This window comes from Hyla sarda, chromosome 4, assembly GCF_029499605.1.
Source record: "Hyla sarda isolate aHylSar1 chromosome 4, aHylSar1.hap1, whole genome shotgun sequence".
NCBI classification, from domain to species: Eukaryota; Metazoa; Chordata; class Amphibia; order Anura; family Hylidae; genus Hyla; species Hyla sarda.
The window spans coordinates 186129440-186150073 of NC_079192.1; positions in this window are offsets into that span (position 1 = coordinate 186129440).

Consider the following 20634-nt stretch of genomic DNA (forward strand, 5'->3'; position numbering starts at 1 on the left):
GCTATACCTGCAGACACCTGGTGTACTGGGATATGTATAGAGGAAAAGGGAAAGGTAGTAATTGGGAGAATTTTTTTTTTGTGTGTAGACAAAATACTTTACAGTGGATGAAAAAAAAAATTATCCAAACCAGCCAGTAATTAAACAACAAAGTTAAAGTCATATTAAAGTGGGAAAGGAAGATACATAAAAAAAAAAAAGAAAAACTCATGGTAAATTTGAACAAACATGGGGCTGTTGGATTCAACTGAGGGAGGATATTGATAGAAAGAAGGAAACAGATGGCAATGGAAGTTATGTCGTCTGTAGATAGGGATTCATATTATATAAATAAATATTACGAGATTAGTGAAAAATGAAATGTACTGGTAGCTGTTGTAGGTAAAGGGGGGAGGAGTGGGTAATGAACATATATTGGATTTATGTATAAATGTTGTTGTTGGGAATTTATATTGTAGTGCAAATAAATATGAAAGAAAAAAAATAATACCAATATGACATAAGAAAAAAGAAAATCTGTCTGCAGTTTCATACTGCCCGAACAATCAGCTGACAGAAGGCTCGATTTAGACACGCTACGGTTTACTTATAGACATCATAGCTTAAAATACACTCCAAGAACAGGGCAACCCCACCCTTAGCATCTATCCCTATGTTTGTATAGGGAGGTATGCATTACTCAAGGCTGGCGGGTTAAGAGTGTTAGAGTAAATAATTTTATGTCAGAATGCATCCCACTCCCTGTTTTTTTTTCATGCTGCCTGTCATTCAGGCAGCATGAAACCACTGATGGGTTCCCTTTAGTTGGCATATACTTTATACAAAAAAAATTCCCATGATTTCTACATAAAGTCTAACTAAAATATATTCCTCACTTATCCAAAATCTTCATACTGCTAGCTGTGATTGGCTATATAAGCTCATGACTGCATCTTTTTATATATGATGAATAATGTTCCAATAACACATATGCTCACAGAGTAAACCATGCTATGAAGCTTGTGGGTAGAAGCGTATATGCAGCAGAGTTTTGCAGTAAATAAAACGATTAATACATAGACAGCCCTGTTAACCTGCACAGCAGCTCAGGGATCTATTGCTATTTTTCATATAAAAAATATGAAAGATGACACAGACTATATATACACTTATCTGATGGAGACCTACCTTGAATCAGAGGTTAAGACCACTTTTCCTGGGTTTATTACTACATAAAGTGTCTCTTGAAAGACAATATTCATTGCTTTAGAATGTTCCTCAAGAAACCTAAGTATCCATTTGGGATCTAGTAATGTGTATAATCCTTGTCTTCCTTCACTCCCTCCCGTAAACTCTTCTCTTCCATTGTTCTTCATTTCAATTTTCATTTCAATTTCAGATGTGCCTGAGTTATGTTTTTCATCCTGAAAGCTATAACAAGCGAATCATATTCAAATAGGAATTGAGTCACAGTATAAAAAGGGCATGTTTGTGTAGCAGAGTAATATCTATTTACAGTCTCCCAGCTGCTGACATTTATACCATACCTATCGTTCATTCTCTTTTCCCTGGCTTATATTTCATTCAATACACCTCTGATTCCTGAAAGGAATTCATCAGATTCCCTTGGGCTGCAGCGGGATTCATTGAAGTAAAGTTTCTATGAAACTAGAAAGTAATAGTGACAGTCTAAGATCAGTTTTACCAAGGTAAATATCACTTAAGTTATCTGTTATTGCCTAAGGCACATTTTGGCCATGCCATTATTAATTATTACTTTTCCACTTATTATATAAACAAATACAATCTACTTTCTCTTTTAGAGTCAAATGATGGTGTACTTCACCATTTACCATTGTAAGATAGTGACAGGAATAGTCCTTGGGAAACACTATGGTGGATATTTATCAAAACCTGTCCAGAATAAAAGTTGCTGACTTGCCCATAGCAACCAATCAGATTACTTGTTTAATTTTTCAGAGGCCTTTTTAAAAAGGAAAGAAGCGATCTGACTGGTTGCTATGGGCAACTCAGCAACTTTTCCTTTGGACAAGTTTTGAAATATCTCCCCCTATACTTCCCCGTGGTACCTGCCATATGTGGACATTAGGATTCTTAACCCCTTAAGGACGCAGCCCTTTTTCACCTTAAGGACTGAGCCCTTTTTCGCAATTATGACCACCGTCACTTTACAAATTAATAACGCGAAAACACTTTTACTGAATATTCTGGTTCTGAGATTGTTTTTTCGTGACATATTCTACTTTATTTTGGTGGTAAATTTTCGGCGTTAATTGCATCCTTTTTTGGTGAAAAATCCCAAAATTTCATGAAAATTTTGAAATTTTTGCATTTTTCTAACTTTGAAGCTCTCTGCTTGTAAGGAAAATGGATATTCCAAATAAATTGTATTTTTCTTCACAAATACAATAAGTCCACTTTATGTTGGCATCATAAAATGGACATATTTTTGCTTTTTGAAAAAATTTGAGGGCTTCAAAGTAGAGCAGCAATTTTCAAAAATGTCATGAAAATTGCAAAATCTGAAGGGACAGATGTTACAGAACTACAACTCCCAGAATGCCTGAGCAGTCGAGGCATGCTGAGAGTTGTAGTTTGGCAACATCTGGAGGGCTACTGTTTGGGAACCACTGTAACAGTGGTCTCCAAACTGTGACCCTCCAGATGTTGCAAAACTACAACTCCCAGCATGCCCAGACAGCCTTTGGCTCTCTGGGCATGCTGGGAGTTGCAGTTTGGCCCCCCTAGTGGTTGCCACAATAAAGATCGATTTACTTTCACTTTCAATTCCCCCCCCCCCCCCTGTCGATTCCCTACCTGATCAGGATCCTGCAGGCTCCAGCGAAGATCCAAGGTCCCCAGGCATCTTCTCCTGCAGGTACGGCCTCCATCTTCTTTCCAGAGCCCCTCGACATCCAGGGGCGGGCAGAACGGGGGTTGCCATGGCAACCCCCTGTCCTGCGCTGCCATTGGTCAGAACTCGTTCTGAGTAATGGCAGGGGATAGGAGTAGATCGCAGCTTTGCGACCTCACTCCTATCCTTTAGGCTGATCGGGGCTGTTGCTGACAACTCCGATCAGCCCTATTTTCCGGGTGATCGGGTCACCAGAGACCCGATCAGCCCGGAATTGGAGAAAATCGCATGTCTGAATTGACATGCGATTTTCTCCGATCGCCGACATGGGGGGGTCTCAGGACTCAGGACGAGGTCTAGCGGTGGGGAACGGATTTCCCACGGGCATATGGATACGCCCTCGGTCCTTAAGGACTCGGAATGCAGGGCGTATCCATACGCCCTGTGTCCTGAAGAGGTTAAAGCACATATCTCATCCTGGGAAAGCTGTCTGAGATATGGGAATCCAGAAATAATTAAAATCCCTGGCAAAGCTTAGCTTTGTCTTGTTTTCATGCCTGGATTTTTATGTGATTAAAGGCAGATTTGTAGTGGAGCCTTTCATCTCTTTTCTGGGCCACTTCAGGTTTTCAGACTAGCCCAAATCAGCACAGGTGCTGAAGACAGCTCATCAGTGGGCTTTAAACTAGGTTGGAGTCAGTCTGCAAGCGAGTGTGGGAAGAACCTGCACCAAAGGTTTTTAAAAAAGGGGACATTATAACCTTTTTGAGTAACACATTTGTTTACTATTGTGTTGCGTTGCAGGTAGCAACCCCCTGTATAGACAGGGAAGGCTGCACTAAATAATAAAAACAGGAGAAGCCCTGTGTAAACCTTACTCCTGTGTCCCTGTCTCCGACTGTTATCTTGCTACTATTTCATAGGTTTTACAGAGCTAATCTCCCACACCATGTATAGGAAGGACTTTGTAAGGAGTACCAGACAATTGCTGAGGCATAGGTATCAAGCATGGGCCTACAGAACAAAACCTGGAATTAGCCTGTCTTCTTCCCCCAAGGAAACAAAACAAATATTTTGTGACTGCATCCTGTAACACAGATGAAATAAAGCCAAAAGCTGGAGTGGCACCCTTAAGGTACGTTGGATGGAGCGTTTACACTACTTTAGCCAGGGTGAGGTCCAAAGATGAGAATCTGGCTTATGAGTCAGATAGATATTAGTCTACAGTCTAGATATTTTTTTTTCAAGTTCAATTGTTATTGATTTTATCAATAGCATATATAAACATAAACATAAGAAGGTTGCAATATAGTGGGGCGAGTTGAGTAGAAACACAAGATACAACAAATACATGTCATCTGATCAACATACCACAAAGTAAGGTACATATGACAGCATTGCGGGATCATGATACACTCTAATGGGTAGCGCGAGGGATGGTGATTCTGGTATGTATAATGCCCCAGCGTCCGTTACCGTCACATCAACGGGATGTGGTGAATATTGGAGGGTGCGTAGTTAACGGCAAGAGGTCGTAAGTAATAAATCTAAGCATATACAGGTAATGTGGTGGGGTGACATCCACTCAACTCTATCAAGAGAAATGAAACCGGAAGAGTAGTAGGGTAAGAAGGGAAGGGAAAGAAACTAACGAGGGGATCCCCATCAAGGGAAGAAAAGGACAGTGGACAGGGATAGGGAGAAGTGAGTAAGAAAGAGTAGGATACAGGGTTACAGGTAGGATCAGTGAGACAACGAGAGGACTTACCTCGCAGGTCAGGGCAGCTTTCCCCCCCCCCCACGGCAACAGTGTAGGCAGTTCAGTGATTGACGGGAAGGACATGTAAAAAGGGATAATATATGTAGAGTGTATGGGGAGCACGAGAATAAGTCTGTCATACCAACGCATGGGCCATTAACCAGCCAGGTGGATGGTGGAGAATTCCTGAGAGTTCAGGAAAATAGTCCAAGGGCGCCAAGTAGCAGTGAAACGATTTATTTGATTGGTTGTGTCCGCAGTCAGCTCTTCCATTCTGTGTATACGGTAAGTCTAGATATTTTTATCACTGTGTGATAAGCAAGATTTTTTTTTTTATTCTTCAGAATAAGAGACTCACACTCTCGTCCAGATACTTACAAGTAGCTTTAGGCCAGACAGAAGGAGTAAAGAGCTGACATATCACAATTACAAGCAGTGGTATAAAAGAGGTGAGGGGAGGACTACATGATCCCATCCCACTTAGCCAATGGCTACATTCAAGCTTGTGGTCTCTATCCATCAGAAATATAGCTCTAGATTCTGTTCCCCAATCGCGTAATAGGTTTCCTAGGGTTGCTTTAGGATCATGATGGAATTGGCTTATATAAGTATACTGGAAGTTCTGACTGTCATTTATGTTCAAGTGTTAACTTGGAGCAGAGGTAATCCATACAGTTGCATAAGTATTGCATTATTTAGTTTTATAAAGTAAACATATAATACCAGGTTTACATTTAATATGTGTAAGGGAAAGCACAATATTGTGGCATAGTAAAGGCAGTTACATAGGTTTTAAATAAATATACATTTTACTTGAAAACATTGTAGCATGGCAGGTAAGCTAATTTAAGAGCAATTTATAACCAAATGACTTCTCCTTTTTACAATGCGGACATCATTCTAATCTCCTTTATCTTTTTTCTTTTACTTCCACTTTTCCCATTCTTTCCTGTTGGTAATACTTACTTAATACTTAAAAGTAATACTTTTTTGCCTACATAGTATATGGTTTCATATTTTGTAACTTTTCCAGCTAGGTTAATCTATTCTTTTATATTTGGGGCTTTTGGCGTAAACCATTTCCTCAGAATCGTGATCTTAAAGACCAAAGGGTTTGAGAATTAGATTTTTATTTTCCCCTTTTTCCAGTCCCATTATCGCAGTAGCTACATTAAAGTTTAATTTGACACCAAGGTTCTCCTCAATTTTTCTTTCTCCTCAATTTTTCTATAACCCTGTTCCCACAGTTTTTGTATTTCATTACATCCCCAAATCATATGTAGTAAATCCGCTCTCACCATCCTACATCGGGGGCAGTTTGAATCAACTCTTTTCCCCATTGTAAACAAACCATAAGGAGTGTAACAAAGTTTATGTATCAATTTAATTTGTGATATTTTGTGATTTGTGCTAATAGATGATTTGTCAATATTTCTAAATATTCCCCACCACTCTTCTTCTTCTAACCCTCCTATTTCTTTTTCCCACTTCAGTTAAATTTTTTTTATATCTTTCTGTCCCCCGTGATTAATCAACATATTGTACATTTTCCCTAGTCTACTCTTACAATTTAATTGTGAGTTTACCAAAAAATCGAACATTTCATGGTGTCCGATTTCCCATCTGGGATTACCTTTTTCTGCGTTAAACGCATTTTTAATCTGCATTTATGCCAATTTACAACCCGAATCCAACCTATGTAGTCTACTAAAATGGTTCCATGATAGGAGTTCCTTAATCGTCACTAATTGTTCTACCCTACAAATCCCATAGTCCTCCCATTTTACATACTCCCTAAGTTTGTACATTTCAGGAAAATACCTATTACCCCATATCCTCATGAACTTCAAACTACCTGGCATCTTTTTGTAAGTTTCCAAATTGTATTCATCATTTTAAAATAGAAAGTATTTCCTATTTAACATCAGATTGTTCTGACCCCTCTAGTATTTCCCAAACCAATATATTTTCCTTAAAAAAAAACATTAATAATCGTCCCTTCCTCAGTACATATTGTATTAAGTAGCGCAGCTACATAATAAAACTGAAAATTAGGTATCCCCATACCTCCTAACTTCACTGGGGAATTGATCATGTTCTGCTTAATCCTGACGTGTTTGCGCCCACATATAAGATCATTTAATTTTCTTTCTACCTCTTTGAAATTCCCGTCCTTAATCCAAATTGGCGCTAATCTCAAAAAATGTAATAACATAGGTAGTTACACAATTTTTATAGGTGCCACTCTGTCGCCCATATTCAAAGGGAGTACAGGGAGTAGATCACATTTCGTATATTGTGCCATATTTTTGGGAGATTTTCACCCCAAATAATCTATTGCCTCGTTTGACTTAAGAATAGCAATATTTCCTATTGGTGTATCAATGTCTTTATCTAAGGGGAGTAAACCTGACTTTATCCAACTAACTTTATAGCCTGAATACTGCCCATTTACACCAGTATTTCCATTATACCTGTTATTTTCTTGGTTGGATTCTTAACAAAAAGTAACACATCATCGGCGTATAAGATATTTTCATGTATACCATTGATCCCAAACCCAATCCCCAGAAAAAAAGGTCATGTTATGTTTTCTCCAGTGTGTGATTTTTGTAACTATCTTGTGCTGTATCTAAACTATCCCAATCCTTTGGGTCCCTAGTTTGTGCAAATATAGTTTCTGCTTCCTTAACTTCCCTTATCATCTGTTTTTCCCTTTCGTTACATTTTCTCCTAAACATTGCTATTCTTTTAATAAGTATGCCTCTTAAGAATGCTTTTAACATGTCCCAGACAATGTGTAACCCTGTGGATCCTTCATTTATCTCCCAAAATTCTACAATATCCTTTTGTGCCCCCTCTATTACTTCATTAACCCCTTAAGGACCGAGCCCTTTTTCACCTTAAGGACCGGAGCGTTTTTTGCAATTCTGACCACTGTCACTTTAAACATTAATAACTCTGGAATGCTTTTAGTTATCATTCTGATTTCGAGATTGTTTTTTCGTGACATATTCTACTTTAACTTAGTGGTAAAATTTTATGGTAACTTGCATCCTTTCTTGGTGAAAAATCACCAAATTTGATGAAAAAAATAAAAATTTTGCATTTTTCTAACTTTGAAGCTCTCTGCTTGTAAGGAAAATGGATATTCAAAATATTTTTTTTGGGTTCACATATATAATATGTCTACTTTATGTTTGCATCATAAAATTTATGAGTTTTTACTTTTGGAAGACACCAGAGGGCTTCAAAGTTCAGCAGCAGTTTTGAAATTTTTCACAAAATTTTCAAACTCGCTATTTTTCATGGACCAGTTCACGTTTGAAGTGGATTTGAAGGGCCTTCATATTAGAAATGCCCCATAAAAGACCCCATTATAAATACTACACCCCCCAAAGTATTCAAAATGACATTCAGTAAGTGTATTAACCCTTTAGGTGTTTCAAAGGAATAGCAGCAAAGTGAAGGAGAAAATTCAAAATCTTCATTTTTTACACTCGCATGTTCTTGTAGACCCAATTTTTTAATTTTTGCAAGGGGTAAAAAGGAGAAGATTTTTACTTGTATTTGAAACCCAATTTCTCTCGAGTAAGCACATACCTCATATGTCTATGTTAATTGTTCAGCGGGCGCAGTAGAGGGCTCAGAAGGGAAGGAGCGTCAAATGGTTTTTGGGGGGCATGTCACCTTTAGGAAGCCCCTATGGTGCCAGAACAGCAAAAAAACACACATGGCATACCATTTTGGAAACTAGACTCCTCAGGGAACGTAACAAGCGGTAAAGTGAACCTTAATACCCCACAGGTGTTTCACGACTTTTGCATATGTAAAAAAAATTATTATTTTTTTTACCTAAAATGCTTGGTTTCCCAAAAATGTTACATTTTTAAAAAGTGTAATAGCAGAAAATACCCCTCAAAATTGGAAACCCAATTTCTCCCGATTCAGAAAACACCCCATATGGGGGTGAAAATTGCTCTGCTGGCGCACTACAGGTCTCAGAAGAAAAGGAGTCACATTTGGCTTTTTGAAAGCAAATTTTGCTCTGGGGGCATGCCGCATTTAGGAAGCCCCTATGGTGCCAGAACAGCCAAAAAAAAAACACATGGCATACCATTTTGGAAACTAGACTCCTCAGGGAACGTAACAAGTGGTAAAGTGAACCTTAATACCCCACAGGTGTTTCACGACTTTTGCATATGTAAAAAAAATTATTATTTTTTTACCTAAAATGCTTGGTTTCCCAAAAATTTTACATTTTTAAAAAGTGTAATAGCAGAAAATACCCCTCAAAATTTGAAACCCAATTTCTCCTGATTCAGAAAACACCCCATATGGGGGTGAAAATTGCTCTGCTGGCGCACTACAGGTCTCAGAAGAAAAGGAGTCACATTTGGCTTTTTGAAAGCAAATTTTGCTCTGGGGGCATGCCGCATTTAGGAAGCCCCTATGGTGCCAGAACAGCCAAAAAAAAACACATGGCATACCATTTTGGAAACTAAACCCCTCGGGGAAAGTAACAAGGGGTAATGTGAACCCTAATACCCTACAGGTGTTTCACGACTTTTGAAATATGTAAAAAAAATTTTTTATTTTTTACCTAATATGCTTGGTTTCCCAAAATTTTTAAATTTTTAAAAAGGGTAATAGCAGGAAATACCCCCCAAAATTTGAAGCCCAATTTCTCCCGATTCAGAAAACACCCCATATGGGGGTGAAAAGTGCTCTGCTGGCGCACTACAGGTCTCAGAAGAGAAGGAGTCACATTTGGCTTTTTGAAAGCAAATTTTGCTCTGGGGGCATGCCGCATTTAGGAAGCCCCTATGGTGCCAGAACAGCAAAAAAAAAAAAAACACATGGCATACCATTTTGGAAACTAGACCCCTCGGGGAAAGTAACAAGGGGTAATGTGAACCCTAATACCCTACAGGTGTTTCACGACTTTTGCATATGTAAACATTTTTTTTTTTTTTTACCTAATATGCTTGGTTTCCCAAAATTTTTACATTTTTAAAAAGGGTAATAGCAGGAAATACCCCCCAAAATTTGAAGACCAATTTCTCCCGATTCAGAAAACACCCCATATGGGGGTGAAAAGTGCTCTGCTGGCGCACTACAGGTCTCAGAAGAGAAGGAGTCACATTTGGCTTTTTAAAAGCAAATTTTGCTCTGGGGGCATGCCGCATTTAGGAAGCCCCTATGGTGCCAGAACAGCAAAAAACACACATGGCATACCATTTTGGAAACTAGACTCCTCAGGGAACGTAACAAGGGGTAAAGTGAACCTTAATACCCCACAGGTGTTTCACGACTTTTGCATATGTAAAAAAAATTATTATTTTTTTACCTAAAATGCTTGGTTTCCCAAAAATTTTCCATTTTTAAAAAGTGTAATAGCAGAAAATACCCCTCAAAATTTTAAACCCAATTTCTCCCGATTCAGAAAACACCCCATATGGGGGTGAAAATTGCTCTGTTGGCGCAATACAGGTCTCAGAAGAAAAGGAGTCACATTTGGCTTTTTGAAAGCAAATTTTGCTCTGGGGGCATGCCGCATTTAGGAAGCCCCTATGGTGCCAGAACAGCAAAAAAAAAAAAACACATGGCATACCATTTTGGAAACTAGACCCCTTGGGGAAAGTAACAAGGGGTAATGTGAACCCTAATACCCTACAGGTGTTTCACGACTTTTGCATATGTAAAATTTATTTTTTATTTTTTACCTAATATGCTTGGTTTCCCAAAATTTTTACAATTTTAAAAAGGGTAATAGCAGGAAATACCCCCCAAAATTTGAAGCCCAATTTCTCCCGATTCAGAAAACACCCCATATGGGGGTGAAAAGTGCTCTGCTGGCGCACTACAGGTCTCAGAAGAGAAGGAGTCACATTTGGCTTTTTGAAAGCAAATTTTGCTCTGGGGGCATGCCGCATTTAGGAAGCCCCTATGGTGCCAGAACAGCAAAAAAAAAAAAAACCACATGGCATACCATTTTGGAAACTAGACCCCTCGGGGAAAGTAACAAGGGGTAATGTGAACCTTAATACCCTACAGGTGTTTCACGACTTTTGCATATGTAAAATTTATTTTTTATTTTTTACCTAATATGCTTGGTTTCCCAAAATTTTAACATTTTTAAAAAGGGTAATAGCAGGAAATACCCCCCAAAATTTGAAGCCCAATTTCTCCCGATTCAGAAAACACCCCATATGGGGGTGAAAAGTGCTCTGCTGGTGCACTACAGGTCTCAGAAGAGAAGGAGTCACATTTGGCTTTTTGAAAGCAAATTTTGCTCTGGGGGCATGCCGCATTTAGGAAGCCCCTATGGTGCCAGAACAGCAAAAAAAAAAAAACACATGGCATACCATTTTGGAAACTAGACCCCTCGGGGAACGTAACAAGGGGTAATGTGAACCTTAATACCCTACAGGTGTTTCACGACTTTTGCATATGTGAACATTTTTTTATTTTTTTTTACCTAAAATGCTTGGTTTTCCCAAATTTTTACATTTTTAAAAAGGGTAATAGCAGAAAACACCCCCCCAAAATTTGAAGCCCAATTTCTCCCGATTCAGAAAACACCCCATATGGGGGTGAAAAGTGCTCTGCTGGCGCACTACAGGTCTCAGAAGAGAAGGAGTCACATTTGGCTTTTTGAAAGCAAATTTTGCTCTGGGGGCATGCCGCATTTAGGAAGCCCCTATGGTGCCAGGACAGCAAAAAAAAAAAAAAAACACATGGCATACCATTTTGGAAACTAGACCCCTCGGGGAACGTAACAAGGGGTTAAGTGAACCTTTATACCCCACAGGTGTTTCATTACTTTTGTATATGTAAAAAAAAAATTTTTTTTACCTAAAATGCTTGTTTTCCCAAAAATTTTACATTTTTAAAAAGGGTAATAGCAGAAAATACCCCACAACATTTGAAGCCCAATTTCTCCCGAGTACTGCGATACCCCATATGTGGCCCTAAACTGTTGCCTTGAAATACGACAGGGCTCCAAAGTGAGAGTGCCATGCGCATTTGAGGCCTAAATTAGGGATTGCATAGGGGTGGACATAGGGGTATTCTACGCCAGTGATTCCCAAACAGGGGGCCTCCAGCTGTTGTAAAACTCCCAGCATGCCTGGACAGTCAGTGGCTATCTGGCAATACTGGGAGTTGTTGTTTTGCAACAGCTGGAGGCTCTGTTCTGGAAACAGTGGCGTACCAGAAGTTTTTCATTTTTATTGGGGAGGGGGGCTGTGTAGGGGTATGTGTATATGTAGTGTTTTTTACTTTTTATTTTATTTTGTGGTAGTGTAGTGTAGTGTTTTTAGGGTACAGTCACACGGGCGGGGGTTCACAGTAGTTTCTCGCTGGCAGTTTGAGCTGCGGCAGAAAATTTGACGCAGCTCAAACTTGCAGCCGGATACTTACTGTAATCCTCCGCCCATGTGAGTGTACCCTGTACGTTCACATTGGGGGGGGGGGGGGGGGGGAACATCCAGCTGTTGCAAAACTACAACTCCCAGCATGTACGGTCTATCAGTGCATGCTGGGAGTTGTAGTTTTGCAACCGCTGGAGGCTCCGTTTTGGAAACAGTGACGTACCAGACGTTTTTCATTTTTATTGGGGAGGGGAGGGGGGCTGTGTAGGGTTATGTGTATATGTAGTGTTTTTTACTTTTTATTTTATTGTGTGTTAGTGTAGTGTAGTGTTTTTAGGGTACAGTCGCATGGGCGGGGGGTTCACAGTAGTTTCTCGCTGGCAGTTTGAGCTGCGACAGAAAATTTGCCGCAGCTCAAACTTGCAGCCGGATACTTACTGTAATCCTACGCCCATGTGAGTGTACCCTGTACATTCACATTGTGGGGGGGGGGGGGAACATCCAGCTGTTGCAAAACTACAACTCCCAGCATGTAAGGTCTATCAGTGCATGCTGGGAGTTGTAGTTTTGCAACAGCTGGAGACACACAGGTTGTGAAACACCGAGTTTGGTAACAAACTCAGTGTTTTGCAACCAGTGTGCCTTCAGCTGTTGCAAAAGCTACAACCCCCACCATGTGCGGACAGCGAAAGGGCATGCTGGGTCTTGTAGTTATGCAACAGCCGGAGGCATATTACATTGGCTGGGGATGCTGGGGATTGTAGTTATGCAACAGCTGGAGACACACTGGTTTACTACTTAACTCAGTGTGCCTTCAGCTGTTGCAAAACTACAACTCTCAGCAGTAACCGACAGCCAACGGGCATGCTGGGAGTTGTAGTTATGCAACCACCAGATGCACCACTACAACTCCCAGCATGCACTTTAGCTGATTGTGCAAGCTGGGAGTTGTAGTTACACAAAAGGTACACTTTTACATAGAAAGAATGTGCCTCCAGCTGTTGCAAAACTACAAGTCCCAGCATGCCCATAAGGGCATGCTGGCAGTTGTGGTGGTGTGACTCCTGCTGTTGCATAACTACAGCTCCCAGCATGCCCTTGTTGCATGCTGGGAGCTGTTGCTAAGCAACAGCAGGAGGCTGTCACTCACCTCCAACGATCCAGCCGCACAGGTCAGTCCCTCGTCATCTCCGCCGCTGCTCCTGGGGCCCCGATCCCAACAGGGACGCCGGGGATCGGGGTCCCCAGCACCGGGGGTCGTCTTCCCGCACCCGCTCACGTCCTCCGGAAGAGGGGCGGAGCGAGTTGCGGGAGTGACACCCGCAGCAGGCGCCCTGATTGGTCGGCCGGTAATCTGGCCGACGAATCAGGGCGATCGTGAGGTGGCACCAGTGCCACCTCACCCCTGCAGGCTCTGGCTGTTCGGGGCCGTCTCTGACGGCCCCGATCAGCCAGTAATTCCGGGTTATCGGGTCACTGGTGACCCGATTGACCCGGAATCCGCCGCAGATCGCTGGACTGAATTGTCCAGCGATCTGCGGCAATCGCCGACATGGGGGGACATAATGACCCCCCTGGGCGATATGCCGTGATGCCTGCTGAACGATTTCAGCAGGCATCCGGCTCCGGCTCCCCTCCGGCTAGCGGTGGGGGCCGGAAATGCTCAGGGCGTATCCATACGCCCTCGGTCCTTAAGGACTTGGAAACGGGGGCGTATGGATACGCCCTATGTCCTTAAGGGGTTAATGTGCAACTGATGTGGGTTAAAGGGGTACTCCGGTGGAAAACTTTCTTTTTTAAATAAACTGGTGCGAGAAAGTTAAACAGATTTGTACATTACTTTTATTAAAAAATTTTATTCCAGTACTTATTAGCTGCTGAATACTACAGAGGAAATTATTTTCTTTTTGGAACACAGAGCTCTCTGCTGACATCATGACCACAGTGCTCTCTGCTGACATCTCTGTCCATTTTAAGAACTGTCCAGAGTAGGAGAAAATCCCCATAGCAAACATATGCTGCTCTGGTCAGTTCCTAAAATGGACAGAGATGTCAGCAGAAAGCACTGTGCTCGTGATGTCAGGAGAGAGCTCTGTGTTCCAAAAAGAAAATTATTTCCTCTGTAGTATTCAGCAGCTAATAAGTACTGGAAGGATTAAGATTTTTTAATAAAAGTAATTTACAAATCTACTAAATGAAAAAGATAATTGAGGCTCAAGGTCTTTAGATAAAGTACACACAAAAAATATTAATTATTAAATATCAAACTGACAATCCGGAATCACAGGGCCCTTGTGTATCCACAGAGTCAGAGAGATTTCAGATTAATAAAGTATATATCATTTAAAATTATAAAATATATAAGACCACTCTAAATACAATAAATAATATATAATTGATAATAAACAATATATTATATTATATATAGCAGCTTCTTCAGATAGGCACTCCAAATATCAATTTATGTGCCATAGAGCTATTAATCAATGTCCATTAAAGTGCAGTTGCAGTCATAGAAAAATCACAGTTCCTCACACTTATTGTGTGTCCTTTGCACTGTAACAATTTAAACTATGCGCATAGAAAAATATTGGAATTCTCTCACCAATCTAGATGTGGGATGAAGATCTAGATTGGTGAGAGAATTCCAATATTTTTCTTAGCACATAGTTTAAATCAATTGCCGGCATTTACTATTTTAACCAGCGCTATTTGACTGAGCAAACACAGTATCCTGATATTGTTTCCAGATTGCTATATTGAGGAACATTGTTGCACTGGCGATCTTTGATGTGGGGAAACCTGATTGACACATAACTGTTACAAAATTGTTACAGTGCAAAGGACACGCAATAAGTGTGAGGAACTGTGATTTTTCTATGACTGCAACTGCACTTTAATGGACATCGATTAATAGCTCTATGGCACATAAATTGATATTTGGAGTGCCTATCTGAAGAAGCTGCTATATATAATATAATATATTGCTTATTATCAATTATATATTATTTATTGTATTTAGAGTGGTCTTATATATTTTATAATTTTATATGATATATACTTTATTAATCTGAAATCTCTCTCACTCTGTGGATACACAATGGCCCTGTGATCCCGGATTGTCAGTTTGATATTTAATAATTAATATTTTATGATCAATAAACAAGTGTGTACTTTATCTATAGACCTTGAGCCTCAATTATCTTTTTCATTTAGTAGCCTTTTGCAGGCACCTTAGGTACAGGTGCCAGTTTGAGTTGCCCAGGTCATTTGCGAAACTTCCCACAAGAGCCTCTCCACCTTTGTATAATTTACAAATCTGTTTAAATTTCTACCCCTTTAATATACACCTTATGTGTCTTTTCCCCCTTCATCCCATTATTAATATATCCTATTACAAGGGCATGGTCCAATACTGTTTTGGTTCATAAGCTATTTATTTTATTTTTTTACTGATTTAGGAGTTTACCAGCATTTAGAGGCTGTTTTATGCGTCAAGTTAAAGCACGAAAAAGTTTGTTTTAATGGCGCCATACGACCTTCCATCCAATTTTCTGGCACCATTTATGCCAAGTGTTTTACCAGAACCTAGTTCCCTGCCTCTCCGTCCTAATTCTTTATCCCAAACACAATTGAAGTCACCTAATGCATAAAATTCTTTATATCTTTTCCCATCCAAAAATATGGTCAACTTCTGGAGGATCTCCACTGAAAATGGCAGGGGAAAATATATGAAAGCTATAATAGTATCAACTCCCTCCCACTTACAAAACAAAAAAACTTATCTACCCCTCAATATATCCACTGTCTATTCCTGGAAGTCTATAGCTTTGTGGATCAAAACCGAGACACCCGAGGTGTAATTGGATAAGGTGGAATGGTATGCTACTTTAATCCATTTTTTCTTTAGATGAGGAAACCGTTTCTTGAATTAGATGGGTCTCAATTAGACCTATTATGGCAGGCAGATAGTTAACTAATCTGTCAAATATGGACAGTCTTTTCCTTAATCCCCCTTATATTCCATGTAATATTTTTTTTCCATAAACTACCTATCTACTTTTTGCCATATGCCTAATACCCTACTCTTTTTACCAACAGGCATCAGGCTGTGGCCACTTATTCCCCAACTTTGCTCCACAGCCATCCGCTACAACGCTACAAAACTCTCACCTTCACTTCCCGCCTGTCCCAGCCACCCGTCCTCTCATGGCTACCAATAGAGAATTACAAACAGAATGACAGATGGATGCTCCACCCCTTTCTTCTTATAAACCTTTACTCTCTAGCCATTTATCTATTTCTTCTCCTGAATAGAAAAACAGTACTTGATCATTATATTTGATCCTCATCCTCGCTGGGAATAGCAGAGAAAAAGGGATTTCAGCTGCCCTCAATCTTCTGTAAATTACATCCTTTTTCTCTGCGTATCCCTAGAAAAATCCACAAACATCGACACTTTAGCATTACTCCTTTCTATGGCAACCCTTTCTCTAGATAATTTCAGTATAGTGTCTCTATCTTTTAAACGTAGTAGTTTAATTAATAAAGAGAGCCTGGAATATGTTTCTTTAATGGAGTTCTATGTGCTCTCTCTACACAAAAATATCCTGAAAGCGATTGGGCACCACATATTTCAATTAGCCAGTCCTTAACGGAGGTATATGCATCTTTCCCTTCTTCTCCCTCCTGTAGACCGACAATTTGCTCATTATTTCTTCTAGATCGATCTTCTAAATCCGTAAGTTTTCCCTTCAAGAAGACATGATCTTTTTTTGCCTCCTCCCATTCCTTGCACATTTCCCCCAAATAATTTTCCAGCATGGGGATCGATTTCACCTATTTGTTTAACTCTTCCTTTTATTTTGTTAGTATTGTCTCTGATAAGTGATATGTCTGTACTCAATTCTCCTACGTGCAGTAAGTACTTCAACAGCTTTATTGCATTTTTTCACCTCACCAAGAATCATGGCGACAATACCATCAGACAGCATCATCTTTCTCTCCACCAGCCATCGCTTGCAGAAACTAGATGCTATGATGCCATCATTTGCCCCTTACCGTCCCCTGATGATTGGGGCGGGAAACGCGTCGTAACGCTTTTGAGATATCTGTCTAACTTCTGTTATGAGTCCAGATGAGTATCCTTATCTTGTTTCTGAACAAATGTCTATATAATCATTATTGAAAATAAGGTATACATTGAGATGTTCTCGAACTGCATACATATACCATTTACCACAGTTTTCTACAAGTTTTTTGCTACAAGCATTGTTCTGGGCACGTTGCTATTGGAAATGCATGTGTTAAACAACACAAATTCTTTTTTCTTTTTGGCAATACAATAATATTATTTGTGGTGGCTCTTTGGTTCATTCCTACAAATACAGACATCTTGTAGGAGCATTTTTTTTTTTTTTTGTTATCAATTTAACATTGAGATAGATTCTTGCATGAATGATTTATTGAAACCATTCAGTAGTGTATACCTGTAGGAGGCAGTTTTTCAGCAATTTGTGTACCTATAGAGCACCTTGTTGATGAATAATTCCATTTTACCAATATCCATGTATCAGTCTATCTATGCTCCCCCAGACTTATTTCAGGCTGCCACTGTCTCTATTTGGTAATTGACAATAGGTCTGCCTTCCCTTCTCCTATCCCGTATAGGTAGACAGTACTTTATAGTGAGACAGTGAGCCTCCTAATTGTGTCTGAGTCAGGGTCAGCATAGTAGAGCAAGGGGTTGGTTCCAGAGCGGTGCTGTCCTTTTAAGGACATCAACTTCGCCTCGGCATAGGGGTATAAACCAAGGGACCATCAGACTAGGGACAGAAGTCAGTGGCCACATATCCATAGGCCGACACTCCCCTATGTCCTCCCCCCCTCTCTCTACCTTACCCCCCGTACCTTTCCTTTAGTGATTGGTCAATCTGGACTCTACTAATATGTAAGTCTCCAAAATATTGGAGCATATATATCTAAAGACATTGTTAGCTTTGATTTGTGCACGTATCATATTAGTGCTACAATTAAATGTATTTTTCTTGGTGGTAGATGACCACGATATTGGATTTTTCTATTTTGGTTTTGTGTTTTAGTGGTTAGCAATAAAAAAGTTACATTTTAGTGTTTTTCTGTGATATCACCAAGAATTGAGGCCAAGACTTGTGTATTAATTTCTTCTCATTTCCAGCATCCTCATTTTCCTCCTATGCCTGCAGTGGGATAAATCTCGACCCCCCTGCTTGAATATGTGTTGGTGGATTTTGATGCTGTGTACAGGTCTTAACGGTATCATGGGGGATTTCAGATATTTAGCCATTTGATTGGACTCCACCCCAGTCCCACCTGATCTTCTAGGGTTGGTTTTGTGGGGCATTTCAATAAATTGAGACAACTTTTACTGGCCTCCTTTCTTAGTGTAAATCATTTGTAGACCGAATTATCTAGAATAAATTACATAGTATTACCTCTTATGTATCAGTGTCTCTTTGTGTCCATGTAGCATTGTGCCATAGTCAAGTATAGATTTAACTCACAGTTAGTTGTTTTCTTCAGTTTTTCACGATATTTGCTAGATTTTTCTTGAGATTGTCTGATTTTATACTTAGCTGTTTTAAATGGAGAAAGAAAATATTATGCCTGGAAAAACAACATTGTTTTCTACTTCTTACATCATCTCCTGAATTATACTCTGTTCCAACTTTTATATATATATATATATATATATATATATATATATATGTATGTAATGCTACGGCTGTATACTTGTTATTTAATTTTACTCCTTATAAAATAGTTGGAAGCAGAAGAGAGGCCTTCTGAGAGGCCATCGTATGTTGAAATGATCATATGTCGTGGACATCGTAAGTCGGGGGGTCACTGTATAGTCAAAATGCCCTACTATGGGCCATTGACTCAAATAGGCACACTACAGTATACATCAGAACACCGTTTAGCTGGTTGCACAACCAGCACCTGTCTCGAATATGAACCCTATTGAACAATGATGGAAAACGTTACAGGATATTACTCCAACATACCTGACAGGAGTGACAGCGTTCACGTTACCGGAGTTAAAGGGGTACTCTGCTGCTCAGTGTTTGGAACAAACTATGGAATGTAAAATAATAGAGTTTCCAGTCCTCAAATACCTCAGCCAAAAAGGTTGTACAATGGATGTTTGCAAAGATGCATACATTTTATTATAAATAACTTTTATAAGTTATTCAGATACCGCATAATTTAATACGCATTGCTATTGAATGTGAATTGTGGTCAATCACTATTGCAGTTATATATATATATATATTCAGAAGTGTCCTTCCATACACACTGGACATTTTTTCTTGTATCTTACAGATTTCCATTTTACAGATTGTCTATTTATTATCAAATATATTTTTATGTTATTTTATGTTATATCACATGGGCCCTATGAGAAATTTTATGTGTAAAAGTTATTTATAATAAAATGTATGCATCTTTACAAACATCCATTGTACAACCTTTTTGGCTGAGGTATTTGAGGACTGGGAACTCTATTATTTTACGTTCCATTGTCATTTCCCCTGAGGGTATAGGTGCACCCAGTTAACGTTGTACAATTTTTGTTGTGAGCTGTCCATCTATTTTGATATGTTTGGAACAAACTGTTATGAACACTGGAGCTGGTGCTGGGAGCTCATGACGTCATACCCCACACCCTCAATGCAAGTCTATGGGAGGGGGCGTGGCAGCCATCACGCCCCCTCCCATAGACTTGTATTGAGGGGTGGGGTGTGACGTCATGAGGGGGTGGGGCTATGATATCACAAGCTCCCAGCGCCGGCTCCAGCGTTCGGAACAGTTTGTTCCAAACGCTGAGCAGCGGAGTACCCCGTTCATTGTCCTCCTCGCATATTATAGATACTGTACAAGGCTTCCTAAAGCACTGCCCTATCAAACGAAGAACATAAACAGAGGAGCGGAGCAGTCACATGGCACCGCTAGTTATTTACAAGTACAGGCCTCTCTGCACCCTTCGGCAAGGCTCCGTACTCTTTAAAGTTATCCGCATACCACAACCACACCATCCAAGCTCTGTGCCCCACTCAGCATCAATATATGTGCCTAGCTGATGGCGACGGTCACCGGGGAATCATGCCGGAAAACGTGTTGCTCCCTGGAAACACGGGAGGATGAGCACAACAATCACGGGTCTCCGGTGTCTCGCTCTGAACGCTCAGTTGTGGGGGGATCCGCAAAATGTCACTTACCAGTCTGAAGCAGAAGCATCCCGGATACTTTACCACGCAGTAGAATGGAGACCCAGCATCCCACTATGAGGCAGCATGCAGGCTACAAGAAATGGTCCATCACCTAACATTAGTTCAGGAACAGCAAAGCTCCAGTACTGTGTGCGGACGCCAGAGCTCCAAAATGGTGGGAAATTCAAACAGTGGATACAGTGTCATCCGCAAAAGATCACGTATGCCCCTCCAGTAGGTGCAGGGGCGTTATACACCCTTGTCCCCCACACACATTTCCTTGACAGCCCGCCTAGTAGTGCAGGGGTTGGAAGATACTCACGCCCCTCTCACAAATACAGCCTGGTAGGCTTAACACTTTGTAATTTGCTTCACTTTGAGAGATCCTTGAGT